The sequence below is a fragment of the Bos mutus genome, chromosome 3 (assembly GCF_027580195.1).
Source record: "Bos mutus isolate GX-2022 chromosome 3, NWIPB_WYAK_1.1, whole genome shotgun sequence".
NCBI classification, from domain to species: Eukaryota; Metazoa; Chordata; class Mammalia; order Artiodactyla; family Bovidae; genus Bos; species Bos mutus.
This window is the reverse complement of record NC_091619.1, coordinates 112,746,936-112,762,983: the sequence shown is the minus strand read 5'-3', so window position 1 is coordinate 112,762,983 and position 16,048 is coordinate 112,746,936.

The following is a 16,048-nucleotide window of genomic DNA, read 5'->3' as shown; positions in this document are numbered from 1 at the left end:
ATCTGCCTGTTTAAATTCTGTCAACTTTCTAGCGTGGCAAGTCATGATTTCCTTTCAGTTAAGCATTAGTAAGGGCTTCCCAGGCGCAGTAGCGGTAAAGAACCCGCCTGCCAAGGCTGGAGACGCAAGAGACGCAGGTTCGGTCCCTGGGTTGGGAAAAGCCACTGGAGGAGGGCATGGTAACACACTCCGGTATTCTCGCCTGTGCAATTCCTTGGACAGAGGAGCCTGGCGAGCTACAGTCCGTGGGGTCGCGCAGAGTCCAACTTGACGGAAGCAACTTAGCAGGCACACAGGCAAGCATTGATAATGGAGTATCCGGTTATACCAGGAAATGATTCTGTACTTGAGTTTTGTACTCAGCACAGACGGACCGTTCCTCATCTGTAATGTGTCCCAGATGCAGCTTCATTTTCAAGATACCCTGATGCAAAATACAGCACTTCACCATTAGGTGCAAACACAAACAAACAAAAACCTCGATGTTGGCAGAAAAAGCCTAATGTTGAGAGTAGAACAGGAACCAGAAGAACGTTCCTGTGCCCCAGGGTCTGGGGCTGAGACGAGGGAGGGGGAGGCTGCCTGGGTCTTTGCTCACCTGGTCCAGCCCAGGTTGCTGTGTGCATCCACCTGCCGGCTCTCCCGGGCACAGATGAGTGCTGGGGGCTGTCTGACTGCAGACCTCTCCGCGGCTCAGTTCTCCAGCCCCCGGCTTGACCTCCTGCAGCCTTGATTCTGCCCTTGATCACATACCTCACAGCCACCTCTGTGGGAGCCTCCTCTCCAGGCAGGCAGCTCTGTCCAATGAGGCCCTTGCTGCCAGACAAGATGAACAGAAATTATTGAACTGAACTTCTAACTAGTTTGAGAATATTATCCTATTCTAGCAGAAATGACTGTGCCTCCCAGTTTTTCATAAAACTGATTTTCTTTTCTCCCTAAATACAAAAGCAATCTACGGATGTTGACATGTACAAAGTGTGGAGAGAAGGGGAAATTTCAGAACCAAACTTCTCAGCCTAACAGCTCACATCTAGTGATTTGGCTTCTGTCTGCCTTTCTCACTTTCTCTCGCCCCCTCTATAAGCAGCCAGGGCGGCCCTTTGTGTCAGACACACCTCTGTTTCTGTTGCTGATGATAAGCCCTCCCCACCAAAGGGCTTTAAACATTTTTTTTTTTAAGTTTAAATATAGTTTAAGTTTGTATAGTTACTTTACAGTGTTGTGCTAGTTTCTGCTGTACAGCAAAGTGAATCACTATATGCGCACATATACTGCCTCATTTGTTGGATTTCCTTCCCCTTCAGATGGCCGCAGAGCACTGGATTTGTGCTGTACAGCAGGTTCTCGTTATTATCTACTTTATCGTGTTCAGTTGTTAACTCGTGTCTGACTCTTTGTGACCCCTGAGCTGCAGCACGCCAGGCTCCTCTGTCCTTCACTACCTACTGGAGTTTGCTCAGATTCATGTCCATGTCACTGCTTTATCATGCCCATGTATCATTTATACATAGTATCAATAGTACGTGTGCGCTTAGCCGCTCAGTCGTGTCCGACTCTTTGCCACCCCATGGACGGTCGCCCACCAGGTTCCTCTGTCCCTGGGACTTCCCAGGCAAGAATACTGGAGTGGGTTGCCATTTCCTTCTCCAGGGAATTTCCCGTCCCCGGGATTGAACCCCCATCTCCTGCATTGGCAGCTGGACTCTTTACCACTAGCACCACCATAGTGTACGTATGTCAGTAAGAGGGCTTTAAACTTGCTGCAAGACACAGCAAGCATTTCACTTTCTCTAAACTCTATTGTCTTCCTCTAGCACTTTATGCTTATGTGACTCCAATGCACTATCCTGACTAGAGCTTTCCATAGAAAAGCTCAGCCAAGCATCCTTTCCCCAACAGAGGCAGCAGCCTTTGATGTTTTCCAAGCCCCTCTGGGAAGAAGCAGGAAGGTGGTGCCAGAGTCACACCACGTGCCAGAAGTGAAACAGACTTCTGCAAGCAAACTTTCTTCAGGGAAATTAGACCAGGCGTCCAGTGGCATTGAACCTTAGTTCCTCTCTCCCTTTGTTAACGCTAAGTTGGAAGGAAAAAGACCTTTGCTAGGATCTCTTCCTCCTTTTGATCTTCTGCCATCATGATGTGACTCCAGGCTTGACCACCTGTGCCAGGGTGGGGGTTGCCCAATGTATGAAAAGTTACTCTAGTGGGCTCTGAAGACTGGCACAGATGGGTTTTGAAGCACTTTCCATGCCACTGGGCATGAAGTTTGCTCTTTACCTCAGCTGAAAAAAAGTGAGAAAGACACCTCCCAACATGTAAATCAGACTTCCTAGGTGGTTCAGCGGTAAAGAACCCACCTGCCAATGAAGGAGACTCAGGAGACGTGGGTTCCATCCCTGGGTTAGGAAGATCCCCTGCAGGAGGAAATGGCAAACTACTTCAGCATTCTTGCCTGGAAAATTCCATGGATAGAGGAGCCTGGCGGGCTACAGTCCACAGGGTCAGGAAGAGTTGGACATGGCTGAGCACACACTCGTTATCTTAAGATGAGCTATACCCTCAATGGAGACTTGTTTCTTTCTAACTCCCACCTGCTTGTACATGCAGAGGGGGGTGGTCAGGCTTCCTGTCCTCTCTTCACTTCCTCCTTACCTTGAAACCTACAGATTTTTTAAAAGTTTGCTGTTATTGTTATTTAAATAATACTGGATCCTTCCTGACAGTCTAACAGAGGTCGTGATTACTGTTTGTCTTTACTTTCCATATCAGTTGTTTTGCAAACAGAAAGGTTATCGTAGTGATCTGAGCGATCGGGCTGCCAGGGAGTAGTTTCAGTGCTAATTTCTAAGCTATAAGTTGAAACGGCCTTTCCCAAACATTCTTCTATGGAACACTGGCAGGTGTCCGTGGCTATTCCATGGGCAGAGCACCCTGTGATTTAAAACAATTGGTAAAAGGATTTATGAATATGCGTGATTCATGTAGAATGAATATTAGCATTTTAAAGGCATGTATAAGTGCTGACATAAAGAAGTCTATTTAAAACTGCTAAGCATAGAGATTTTTTTAAAGGTTATTTGACTCTGGAAAAATTTTCTTAAAGAATTTTCACTCAATTTGAAAAACTCTGAATTGTATTGAATAAATAAACATTATACATATATAATTTCTTTTAACTGGGCCTATTGCTTCACAAGCAGTATAGACATAGGTTTGGGTTCTTACTACAAGAAGAAATTCTGAGCTCCCGTTCAGACTCTTCCTAACGGTGTCCCCTTCTTGCAGTGCACCATTTGTCCTTCGGGCCCCAAGTGGCTTGCTTCTTTGTTCATGCATCCATCTGTCCGTCCATCCACCTGTTCGTTCACTCATTCATTCATCGATATGTTTGTACTTAGGGAATCCAATGTTCGCCCTTAGAGCCTGCTTTGGTGAACCTAAAATCTAGAGACGAAGGACATGACCAATGACTCCACTGAAGGACAGAGGAAGGATGAAGAATATTGATTAATCAGTTAATTAACTTGACAACTAAACAGATGTTTACTGAATATCTGCCACGTGCACTCCACACACAAATGGAGGTACTGCCAAAACATCCAGGAGCACATAAAATCCCCGCCCCCGGGGGAACTAGTGGGACACGCAGCAAACAAACGCTGGCGTGTCAGAGGCCGACAGTGTTGCAGAGGAAGTAAAGCAGGCCGGGGGCAGCAGCTCCCGATGGGCAGGGTGCGAGGCTTGCGGGGGTCAGAAAAGGCTTCCCTGAGAGGTGACATTTTGATCAAAGACGCAGAAGTAGGTAAGGAAGGCATCTCCAAGCTTCAGCTTAGCTGAAGCATAGTCTGTCCCCATCAAATGTTTATGGAAGTGACTAATTATACAGAATAAAGTTGAGTTGCGTGGCACAGCATTGAAATAACTGGCAGAGGTGAACTGCCTGGCAAACCCTGGTGGTGATCATAAAAATCAGGCATGTGCCTGAGGATCCAAGACGGTAGGACATAAAAACATTTGAAATGGAAAGAGAAGGAAGGAATACGTGGGAGCTGAGTCACTGCAGTTGTGTCCAACTCTGTGTGACCCTGTGGACTGTAGCCCGCCAGGCTCCTCTGTCCCTGGGATTATGACTATAGAAAATTTGGTGTGTTTCCTGAAAATCTTAAGATCATAATAAAGAGTTGTTTGTGAGGCAGTCATTAGGAAGCCGCATGTGTCCACTTCATGGGTCATGCTATTCTTTTTAAAAAATGTTTTTCTTTTAATTTTTGGCTGTGCTGGATTTTCTTTGTGGTGTGCAGACTCATTAGCTGCCTAGTTGATCTGCAGCTTGTTGGATCTTTGTTCCTCAAATAGGGATCGAACCCAGGTCCCCTGCATAGGAAGGCAGAGTCTTAACCACTAGACCACTAGCAAGTCCCACATGCTGTTCTTACAACAAGCCTTTTGCTGGTAGGGAGATTGGAGGAGCAGATGAGTAGGTCATGGAATCCCAGGGACTTGCCTGGAAAGTTTCTAAAGTCTTCATAACATCACTGTTAGGAACTCACAATGTGTGATGGATTCTGATTCATACAATCACACACAGCTGTTGAACATCTGTATCCACAGAATGTTGATAAATTGACCCATGTCAGCATAAAGGATGGTTTCTTGTGTTGGTCAACATTAAAAGAACTTGAAGCCCCTTACTTATTTCCAGGGACCTACTCTTTGGAATGTTTGTCTTAAACACAGTTCCTTAGCTCAGATCAGCCGTGAACCTGGCCTTGCCCACTCTCCCCTTCTTGGTCCTCACGAACACCAAGGTGGCCTGTCTCCCAAGTTCCATCGTGGCCACAGCACTCAATGGCGCTTCCTTGTTGCTCAGCCTGTTCCCAGCAGTGCCAGTTCTTCTTATAGCCTTGGTGGCCTTCTTAGTAGTCAATTTGTTATTAAAACTGGCTAAGAGGCTTTAGAGTCTGTGTGCTGTGCTTAGTCGCTCAGTCATGTCTGATTCTTTGCGACCCCATGGACTGTAGTCCTCCAGGCTTCTGTGTCCTTGAGATTTTTTAGGCAAGAATACTAGAGCGGGTTGCCATTTCCTTCTCCTTTAGAGGCTCTTCTTTTAGCCAAATGAAACATCCCATGGACGCCAAGCTCCTCCATGTCCTTCACACCAACTTGGTTTTCATAACAGATTCTTTGACGTACGATGACTTAGGTTTAGGGTGGAATCACATCCGTCCTCTGAAAGGCCACACTTTCTGCCTCCTTAGGATGGTTCTGGGGGGAGGTTTCTGTTGCCTGATCAGTCTTCTTCCCCTCACTCCTCTCTTCCCTAAACTGGTTTCTCCTCCTCCGTAGGCACATCTGCTGCTGCTGCTGCTGCTAAGTTGCTTCAGTCGTGTCCGACTCTGTGCGACCCCATAGACGGCAGCCCAACAGGCTCCTCTGTCCCTGGGATTCTCCAGGCAAGAACACGGAGTGGGTTGCCATTTCCTTCTCCAATGCATGAAAGTGAAAAGTGAAAGTGAAGTCACTCAGTTGTGCCGGACTCTTAGCGACCCCATGGACTGCAGCCTACCAGGCTCCTCCATCCATGGGATTCTCCAGGCAAGAGTACTGGAGTGGGTGCCATTGCCTTCTCTGCCATAGGCACATCTAGGGGCTCCCAATTCTGCCTAATTCAGCCAACAGGATTTAAGGAAAGTTCAGAACAGATATCCTTAGGATAAAAAATGAGAATTCTTTTTTTTTATGTACCATGAAGCTTGTGGGATCTTAGTTCCCCCTGCAAGGAAATGCAGAGTCTTATCCACTAGACTGCTAGGCAAGTCCCAATAATTCTTTCTTTTCTTTTTTTTTTTCTTTAATTGGAGTATAATTGCTTTCAATTATGAGCTGAACCTCAACCATTTTGACAATTCCAAAATTACTTCCCTTGTAATGTTTTAACCTGTAAAAAGATCATGAATGTACAGGGAAGCATTTTTTTAAAATCATTTCTTCATTTTCGGCCGTGCTGGGTCTTTCTTGCTGCACCCGGGCTTTCTCTAGTTGCGACGCGGGCGCTTCTCATTGCTGTGGCTTCTCTTATCATTGAGCAGGGGCTCTAGAGGCCGTGGCTCAGTATCGTGGTGCACGGGCATGTGGGACCTTCCGGGGCTGGGAATTGAACCCAGGTCCCCTGCATTGGCAGGCAGACTCTTAACCACTGGACCACCAGGGAGTCCCACAGGAAGCATTTTATTTAAAGTTGCATTGGAGCTGATGCACTGAGCTGCAATGTGGATTTTAAATGGGACCAGGATGCACAGCGGAAGTAACGTCCCTTCTGACTTTGGAAGCTATTTTTCTATGTCCCAGGAAGTGGTGGTGGGCAAGCTGGACTTGTCTCGTGTGTGACCTTCACCAGGGGAGAGAGCCCACCTCCCAGGGTCCAGCCTCGTCCTGCGAAGTCAGTGTTTTTCTTGGCCGTGGCCAGCTTCTGTGCCCTTAACCACTGTGGTCTTTCCCTTGGGTCCCTTCCAACAGGATGCAGTGGGCACACAGGTGCCAAATGACCCAGAAAGAGGCAGTGAGCTGAGTGCAGAGTGGAAAACTACCTTCCATCCTGGCATTCACCAGACAGCCACACACTCCCCTCAGTGGCCTGAGCAACAAACAGGAAGAAAACCTGCTCACGTTCCCAGCACGGAACAGGGCGAGTTCATTCTCACGCTTGCATTGTCTATATTTAGGCTTTTCCTTCGCTGAGGGAAACACCTGCAGGTCATGCACGTGCTATCTCAAGGTGCTGACTATTTTTCCTCCAAAAATCAACACGTCTAGGTGTTGATATGTTACAACGACACAAAAATAGTGTGATGCTCACAACCACTGAAATATGTTAAGGGACCTAAGAAGAGTCAACGCTTGGGAATTGACTCATGAATGCATTATTTCTTACCCAGTAAAAGCTTATTTTCAAAAGTGTGGATTTTTAAAAATTATATTTATTCACTGCTGAGCTATCAGAAGCTACAGATAAACCAGGAGGAAAAGTGGGAAAAATACTTGTGATACCAGACGTAACCACGCTTAAGCATTTGCTGTTCATCCTTTTAGAATATTTTCTATATTTTGTATGTATCAATGATGCACACCATTTTATAATGTACTTTTTTTCTTTTAATACATGATGAATGACTTTCTATATCAGTGAATTAATTTCTGCCAGTATGATTCTGGTTCCACTGCCAATGTGTGGGTTCTCTCCCCACCCCCCACCCCACTACAGTTCAGCTCTGTTCAGGCACTCAGTCATGTCTGACTCTTTTGAGACCCCGTGGACTGTAGCACACCAGGCCTCCCTGTCCTTCACCAACTCCCAGAGCTTACTCAAACTCATGTCCATTGAGTCGATGATGCCATCCAACTATCTCATTCTTTGTTGTCCCCTTCTCCTCCTACTTTCAATCTTTCCCAGCATCAGGGTCTTTTCAAACGAGTCAGTTCTTCATATCAGGTGGCCAAAGTATTGGAGCTTCAGCTTCAGCATCAGTCCTTCCAATGAATATTCAGGACTGATTTCCTTTAGGATGGACTGGTTGGATCTCCTTGATGTCCAAGGAACTCTCAAGAGTTTTCTCCAACACCACAGTTCAAAAGCATTAATTCTTCAATGCTCAGCTTTCTTTATAGTCCAATTCTCATACACGACTACTGGAAAAACCATAGCTTTGACTGGACGGACCTTTGTTGGCCAAAGTAATGTCTCTGCTTTGTAATATGCTGTCTAGGTTGGTCATAACTTTCTTTCCAAGGAGAAAGCATCTTTTAATTTCATCTGCAGTCACCATCTGCCCTGATTTTGGAGCTTCCCAAAATACAGTCTGTCACTGTTTCGCTTGTTTTCCCCATCTATTTGCCATGAAGTGATAGGTCCGGATGCCATGATCTTAGTTTTCTGAATGTTGAGCTTTAAGCCAACTTTTCACTCTCCTCTTTCACTTTTATCATGAGGCTCTTTAGTTCTTCCCTTTCTGCTATAAGGGTGGTGTCATCTGCATATCTGAGGTTATTGATACTTCTCTCGGCAATCTTGAGTCTAGCTTGTGCTTCATCCAGCCCTGCATTTTACATGATGTACTCTGCATAGAAGTTAAGTAAGCAGGGTGACAATATACAGCTTTGATGTACTCCTTTCCAATTTGGAACCAGTCTTTTGTTCCCTGTCCAGTTCTAACTGTTGCTTCTTGACCTTCATACAGATTTCTCAGGAGACAGGTAAGAGATGGTATTCCCATCTCTTTCAGAATTTTCCACAATTTGTTGTGATCTACACAGTCAAAGGTTTTGACCTGGTCAATAAAGCAGAAATAGATGTTTTTCTGGAACTCTCTTGCTTTTTCAATGATCCAACGGATGTTGGCAATTTGGTCTCTGGTTCCTCTGCCTTTTCTGAATCCAGCTTGAACATCTGGAATTTCATGGTTCACATACTGTTGAATCTTGGCTTGATGAATTTTGGGCATTACTTTGCTAGCATGTGCGATGAGTGCAATTGTATGGTAGTTTGAATGGGAGACTAGAGATCTCTTCAAGAAAATTAGAGATACCAAGGGAACGTTTCATGCAAGATTGGCTCAATAAAAGACAGAAATGGTATGGACCTAACAGAAGCACAGGATATTAAGAAGAGGTGGCAAGAATATACGAAGGAAATATACAAAAAAGATCTTCATGACCCAGATAACCATGATGGTGTGATCACTCACCTAGAGCCAGACATCGTGGAATGCAAATTCAAGTGGGCCTTAGGAAGCATCACTATAAACAAAGCTAGAGGGGTGATGGAATTCCAGCTGAACTATTTCAAATCCTATAAGATGATGCTGTGAAAGTGCTATATTCAATATGCCAGCAAATTTGAAAAACAGCAGTGGCTGCAGGACAGGAAAAGGTCAGTTTTCATTCCAATCCCAAAGAAAGGCAAAGCCAAAGAATGTTCAAACTACCGCCCCTACCCATCCAAGTAATTCTGGGATACAAGGCAGGGGTCCTACAGCTTAATTCAGTTTGACTGTTTCCCTGGTTTGTGTGTATGTGCGTGTGTGCTCTGCTCAGTCACATCCAATTCTTTTTGACCCGTGGACTGTAACCCACCAGACTCCGCTGTCCCTGGGCCTTCCTGGGCAAGAATACTGGAGTGGGTTGCCATTCCCTCCTTTAGGGACCCTTCCTGATCCAGGAATCTAACCCACGTTTCCTGTCTTTCCTGCATTGGCAAGTGGGTTCTTTACCTGGAGATGACATCAAATTCCGTAGGTCGAGGGCTCCGTCCCACAAGACTGCCCCTCCCCACACTTCAGATGCCAATCATAAGTCCAGGTTGATGGTTACTTGTGCCTTTGACCTGCTGGCTATAGATCAATGGTTTGATTATTTTGCTGTAGGAGCTTGCTGTATTTAGGGTAACATTCTTCTTACTAGGTCACTGGTTTATTACACGAGGGTGTAACTCAGGAACAGTCAGATGGAAGAGATGCATAGGACAAGATATGGGGAAAGGACACGGTTTCTGAACCAGCCACTCTTCCCGAATATCCACGTGTTTGCCATCCCAGGAGCTCTCTGAACCTTGCCTGTTGGGGTTTTGTGGAGACTTCATCACACAGGCATGATGGATTAAATCATTGGCTATAAGTGGTTGACCTTGATCTCAAATCCCTCTTTCGCTGCCCTGAGGTTAGGGAGTGGAGCTGCAAGTCCCAGCTCTCTGCAAACATTGGTTAGTTCCCTGGCAACGAGCCTCCATCCTTAGGTGACTTTGGGGTTTTCCCAAAGCCTTTCATTATCATAACACAAAAGGCAACTTTATTGCTGTCCTTACAGGAAATTCTAAGAGTGTTCCAACATATATATTTCTTATAAGTCACAATATCACACTGCAGTATAATTTTTAATGACTGTGTATTACTTTATCCAGTGAATACACCGTAACTTATTTGATTAGTCCCTTAATTCTTTAATAGCTGAGTAGCTTCTAGTCTCTCACAACTCTTCCTGTAACAGAAGTTGTGTGCATTCGACGTTTTTAGTTTGTTTTCTATCTTAGTGCCCAGAGCTGGATTGTGCGTTGCCTCCAGCTCAGGATGCTCTTATCTTTACTCATCCACTAAAAATATTTCGTAATTTTTATTCTGGTTTCTTCTTCACCCCAGCCCAAGTCTCATTCCATCTTTTCCCTTATAGATCCTACTTTTGAGTATTTTACATGTGTCCTTCTGATCTGTTGGTTTGGCCAAAAAATTCACTTGGGTTTTCCAATTTTGGCCAACCCAATATTTTTAAACTTTGATTTACACACGTGTGTAATTTGATGACGCGTATTCTACCTTATGTGTTTTAAACTTTGCACTCCTTAATCTTCATTCAGCATTATGGACTGAGCTTTTCTCTCCTGGATGTATGTAGCTCTTGTTCCCCCCTTTCTGGAGGGTGCTCACGGTGGGCACCCACCGTTGTGTGTCTGTTTGTTCCTGGTTCTGACCTTTTAGGTTATCCCCGACTCTGTGTTGTCATAAACAACACTGCAAGGAACATCTTCGTATGTGTTTTTTAGTGAAAGTTTTGTCCTGGGTCCTAGAGTGGGACTTCTGGGGTAATATTGTATGTAATTTTCACTAGATATTTTCAATTTACTCTCCCAAAGAGCTTTGCCAGTTTTTATGCTTTCTAATGGTTTGTGAGGATTCCTGTCTCTTATCTTCCCCAATATTATCTCCTTCTAAAATTTGGGCCACTCTGATAGGAACAAATGATAATTTTTATTGATTGAATTTATGATTATTAATCAGCCTATTTCATTCTATGTTTTGTAGCTGTTTTTTCCCAATTTGAGAATAAACTATTCATAGCCTTTTCTCATTTTCTATGTTTTCTATATGTGTGTGTGTATGTATATATATTTTCATCTTTCCTTATATATAAAAACTTAGAGGGACTTTGCTGGTGGTCCAGTGGTTAAGATTCAGTGCTTCCACTGCAAGGGCATGGGTTCTATCCCTGATCGGTGAACTAAGACCCCACATGCCACATGGCACAACCAAGGGGAAAAAAAGAAATATCAGAGTTAATTTTTAATTACATGTGCTAAAGTATCATCTTCCAATCAGTTCTGTGTTGATTATCTCAGAATTGAAATCTTTGCCTTTCGGTTGATTTAAAATCATTGACTTTCCCCATTATGGTTTTGTCTTTCAGAATCTTGTGTAATAAATAATTTCTCACCCTTTCTTGATTAACTGTATCTTTGCTGCTGTTATAGTCGCTAAGTCATGTCTAACTCTTTGAGATATCATGGACTGCAGCACACCAGGCTTCCCTGTCCTTCACTATCTCCTGGAGCTCGCTCAAACTCATGTCCATTGAGTCAGTGATGCCATCCAACCAGCTCATCCTGTCATCCCCTTCTTCTCCTGCCCTCAATCTTTCCCAGCATCAGGGTCTTTTCCAATGAGTCGGCTGTTTGTATCAGGTGCGAAGTATTGGAAGTGCAAAGTGTTGGAGCTTCAACTTCAGCATCAGTCCTTCCAGTTAGGGTATATTATTTAGAGATGGTATTTTTGGAACAATGAATGTACATCAGAACTCTTTGGTTATAAGTGAAAGAAATTTAACTCACAACAGCACAATGCAAAAAAAAAAAAAAGAGAGAGAGAGAGAGAAAAGAGAGAAAGAAAGAAAATAAATTGGCTCACTTAACTGAGGGGTAGGTCAAAGGTGTGGGGTTAGTTTCAGAAAAAGCTGGATCCAGGGCTTCAACATTGTTATCAGGGCGGTGGCTCTGGCTCTTCTGTCATTTCCCTGCTCTTCTCTGTCTGGGCTTGGTTTTTCAAGTGAGAATTCTCAAAGTGCTGTTTAAAAGGAACACCATCAACTCTTGGCTTATCATGTCCATAGAGATTGCAACTGAGTTTTTCCTGATAGCCCTGGAAAAAGTCATGAGGGAGACTTTGCATTGAGTCTGGAGTCTCATACCATCCTTGGGAGTAGGGAGACACACTTCTTTGATTTGAAGCCCCAGGAAAGTCCCCCAGAAAAGAACAGTGGTTTCCTAGACAAGGACCTGCTGGACAGTTAAACATGTGCTCATATTTCTAACTTCCATTTTTTGATAATACCGACTCCAGAATGGTTGGTGCTCCCCTGGCAGCTGAGCCCGCTCCACCAACAGAGGTCCCTCAGCCTCAGGAGACTGCAGGCATCCTCCCATCTCCCTGTCCTTCTTCCTGGGCAACAGGGTCCATCAGAAAAGGACCACCTCTTCCACCTTCACAGGAGATGCGTGGTGGTGGCGGCTCTCTCTCCCACTGCTGGCTTCTCCTCTCCACACATCTTGCCCCTCCGAATCACACAGAGAAAGAGGGGCTGCTTTTGTGCCAAGTCAGCTCCCCCCAGCCCCCTAAGGTGGTATCCAGGCAGACAGGCTCTCCAGATCACTGTACTCTCCTCACACCTGACTGTCTTTGTTCAGGAATCCCTTGGAACCAGCAGGAAATCCAGAGATAGTGGGGAAGATGGTCCCCGGGTGGGGCTGGATAGGGTCAGTCATCATCTAGGAGTTCTGGGCTCAGCCCTGCTGATCTGTGCTGTTTCTTAGGGCTGCTTTAGCTTCTGGGTCACCAGGTCAATTCTGGGGGAAGAAACAGAAGGGTCTGGGTGCAAGGGGTGGGGCCAGACTGTAAATGCAACTTGATGCATCACTTGTAATTATTTAGGGCCTGATTGTCCATCTTCCCCCTAATTCCCTGTCTCTGTCTGACTGGGCAGACTTGGCACACCCAGTCCAACCTTCGCTGTGATCCAGAGATTATCACTTGCCTTTCTCTTTAGAGAGAACAGGGGCAGGGGCCGGCTCTGTGACTGTCAGAGTCTGGACTGTGACTTCCCAATGGAGAAAGGGGAGGGCAGAACTGCCTGGGAGACGGCTCCAGCTGGAGATCTGGTCCCCTGCCATCCTCCATGGAGCGAGGCGGATGACCTTCAGGTGAGACAGAAAGTGGGCATCCACCGGTTTACACAAGGGCAGGTCACAAGTTGGGTGATGGGTTTCTGGAGACAGCAGACCAGCATGGACTCGAGACGCAGGAAGAGACCTCACAGGAAACCACAAGCTTGCTCTGCTGGGTGGGAGACAGGGGAAGAGATGGCGCTTGTCACTGTCCTGGAGGCTGACCGGTGTGAGTCGTCTTCAGGGTCCTGATGTGGGTGGAGGCGAGGGTACCACGCTAGTTCTGAAGTGTGCTTTGTGAGCGCTGGATGCTGAGGTCCCCCTGCTGGGCCTCACAAGGATGCCTGGGTCAGGTTACTTTTTCTGTCTTGCGGGCTGAGATGCCTAATAACCAAGGATTTGTACGTTACTTATGTTACTTATGACCTGGCACTCTTACTAATAGTCACCAACAGCTTCTAAAATGGAGTATTCTAAACCACAGTTGATTGGGTACTAGCGTACACCAAGATCTGTTTAGTTGGATTCTGGATGAACTGGCTGCCGATTTCCTGCCAAGCCTGTGCTGTGTGTGTCATCAAGGTTCTTATTTAGGGGCAGTTTGGTTTTTTTTTTTTTTTTTTAAAATCAGTATGTTTTTCATGCTGCCTTCAACTGAACATAGTGATTAGTTTTAGTGATCAAAACCCAACTTTATTAAGGTGTAATTTGCATACAATAAAATGCATCCATTTTCTATGTACAATTTGGTGAGTTTTGACATGTATTATCCATATAACCACCACCTCAGCAAAATGTAGAATATTTCCAGCACTCCAGAAAGTTCCATGGTGCCTCTTTGCCGTCATTCTCCACCCCCACCCCTCCAGGTAACCACTCATCTGAATATTTGCTGAGTATTCAGGAATTTGTGATGTTTAAATACTTTGCAACACCCTCAGAAGGGATTTGTAATAAAATCTCTCGGCTGGTTTTCGTTCATGGGCCATTAGTTCATAGGAGAGTCCTGGGGAAGAGCACGTGTCCTCCTCTCATTTGGTAACAATGGTGACTCACTCTCCTCTGTCTTTCACTTTTACTACAGGTGGGAACCCTGAAGGAATAGCTAGAAGCCTTGGTTTAGAGCTCCATCCTTTCTGAACCATCAAGAGCCCACAGACAGTGAGAGCTGAGCATGGCCTGTCCCCCACTACCCCTCAAAGTTTCCCTCCTGGCCGCCAATCATTTGCCCTCCTCCCTAGAAGGTACCTGATACCTAGACCTGTGTCTTTCCTATCAAGGGTCATGACCCTCTGGGATTCATGCAATCCATTTGGAGGGTTATGATGTGCATCAAAAAAAATGAGATATAGTAGAGAATTACTTAGTGCATTGTACTAAGGAAGAGTGAGCTTCCCAGTAGCCCAGTGGTAAATAATCTGCCAGCAATGCAGGAGCCATGCAGGAGACACGGGTTCAATCCCTGGGTCAGGAAGATCCCCTGGAGGAGGGCATGGCAATTCTAGTGTTGCCTGGAGAATTCCACGGAAAGAGGAGCCTGGTGGTCTACAGTCCTTGGGGTCACAAAGGCTGGACATGACTGAAGCACTAACACTTACTAAGGAAGAGTAACGTATTATCAAACTTGCTTCATTTACGTATGTTTGTGTGTCTGTGTGCACATAGATGTGTATGTGTGAATGTGTGGACATAATGGATTACTATGGAAAATGGATATTTTACTGTGCGTCCTGGACAAGAACAACAATCGAAAAATACTGGTCTGGAAAAGCCCTGAAATCTCTGTCTTTATCTTGTGCTGGGGTTACTGGCTGCAGAGGTGGGTGTAGATGTGTCTAGAGGAGTCACCCTGGGGTCACCCTGTCCCCTCCCGGGATGTTCTGACTGCCCTCCCCTCCCGCTCAGGACAGAGGCAGGCAGGCTGGTTGGCAGCTGTCCTCCTCTGGGCGGGTCCAGTCCCAGACCCATCACCTCTGCCCTGCCCCCGAGGACACAGCCACGGCTCTTCTTCCAGGACTCTGTGGTCTCCACACCTGGCTGGCAGCTACCATGGCTTCTCTTGTCCAGCTCTAGCTGGCCACTCTGGGCTGCTGCTGATTCTGCAGGGCTCGAGCCAGATGAGTGTTTTTAGAGACTGGGGACCCTGGGTCCTGGACCAGATTGGGTGAGAGCTACCCGGTGGTGGCCCGGGGGCTACCCCAGGGGGAATGTTGACTGAGGCTGGAAGGCTCCAGGAGTGGGATTAGGAGAAGAGGAGGCAGCGTGCAGATAGTGAGTCACCAGGCTGACTTTGGGAGAGATTGGAGTGAGTTTGATGTACGTGCAAGTCAACCCAGGAGGGGCAAGGATGGGTTCTGTGATGGGCAGAGGGGGCCCACTCCAGAGCGACACTGGGCATCTTAGATGGAAACAGCCCAGAGGCCAGTAAGCCGGCAGGCCCTGCCTCTCAGGAACAGGGGTGGAGGAGCCTCTTGGACTGCTCCTCCTCTCAGAATCAGTCCCCTACTTACTGCAAGTGTCCTGCCCCAGCCTGGCTGGCGGTGCCCCTCTCCTCCTGTTGGTTCCTGGAGTCTTTCTTGTCCTTTTCCATTATGGTTTATTATGGGATATGGAATATAGTTCCCTGTGCTCTACAGTAGGACCTTGGTGTTTATCCAGTGTATAAAAAGTCGTTCGCATCTGCTAATCCCAGACTCCCAAGCCACCCCTCCCCCCTGCCCTGCCCCTTGGCAACCACAAATCTCGATGTCTGTGAGTCTCTTTCATAGACAGGCTCATTTGTGCCACGCTTTAGACTCCACGTGTAAATGATATCTGATGTTCGTCTCTGTCTGACTTACTTCACCACTATCATCATCTCTATGTCCATCCATCTTGCTATAAATGGCATTATTTCATTCTCTTCTGTGGCTGAGTAATATTCCGTTGCACACATGTGCCACGTCTTCTTTATCCCATCACCTGTTGATGGACATTTAGGTTGCTTCCATGTCTTGGCTATCGTGGACAGTGCTGCTATGAACACAGGGGTGCATGTATCTTTTTGAACTACAGTTTTGTCCAGAT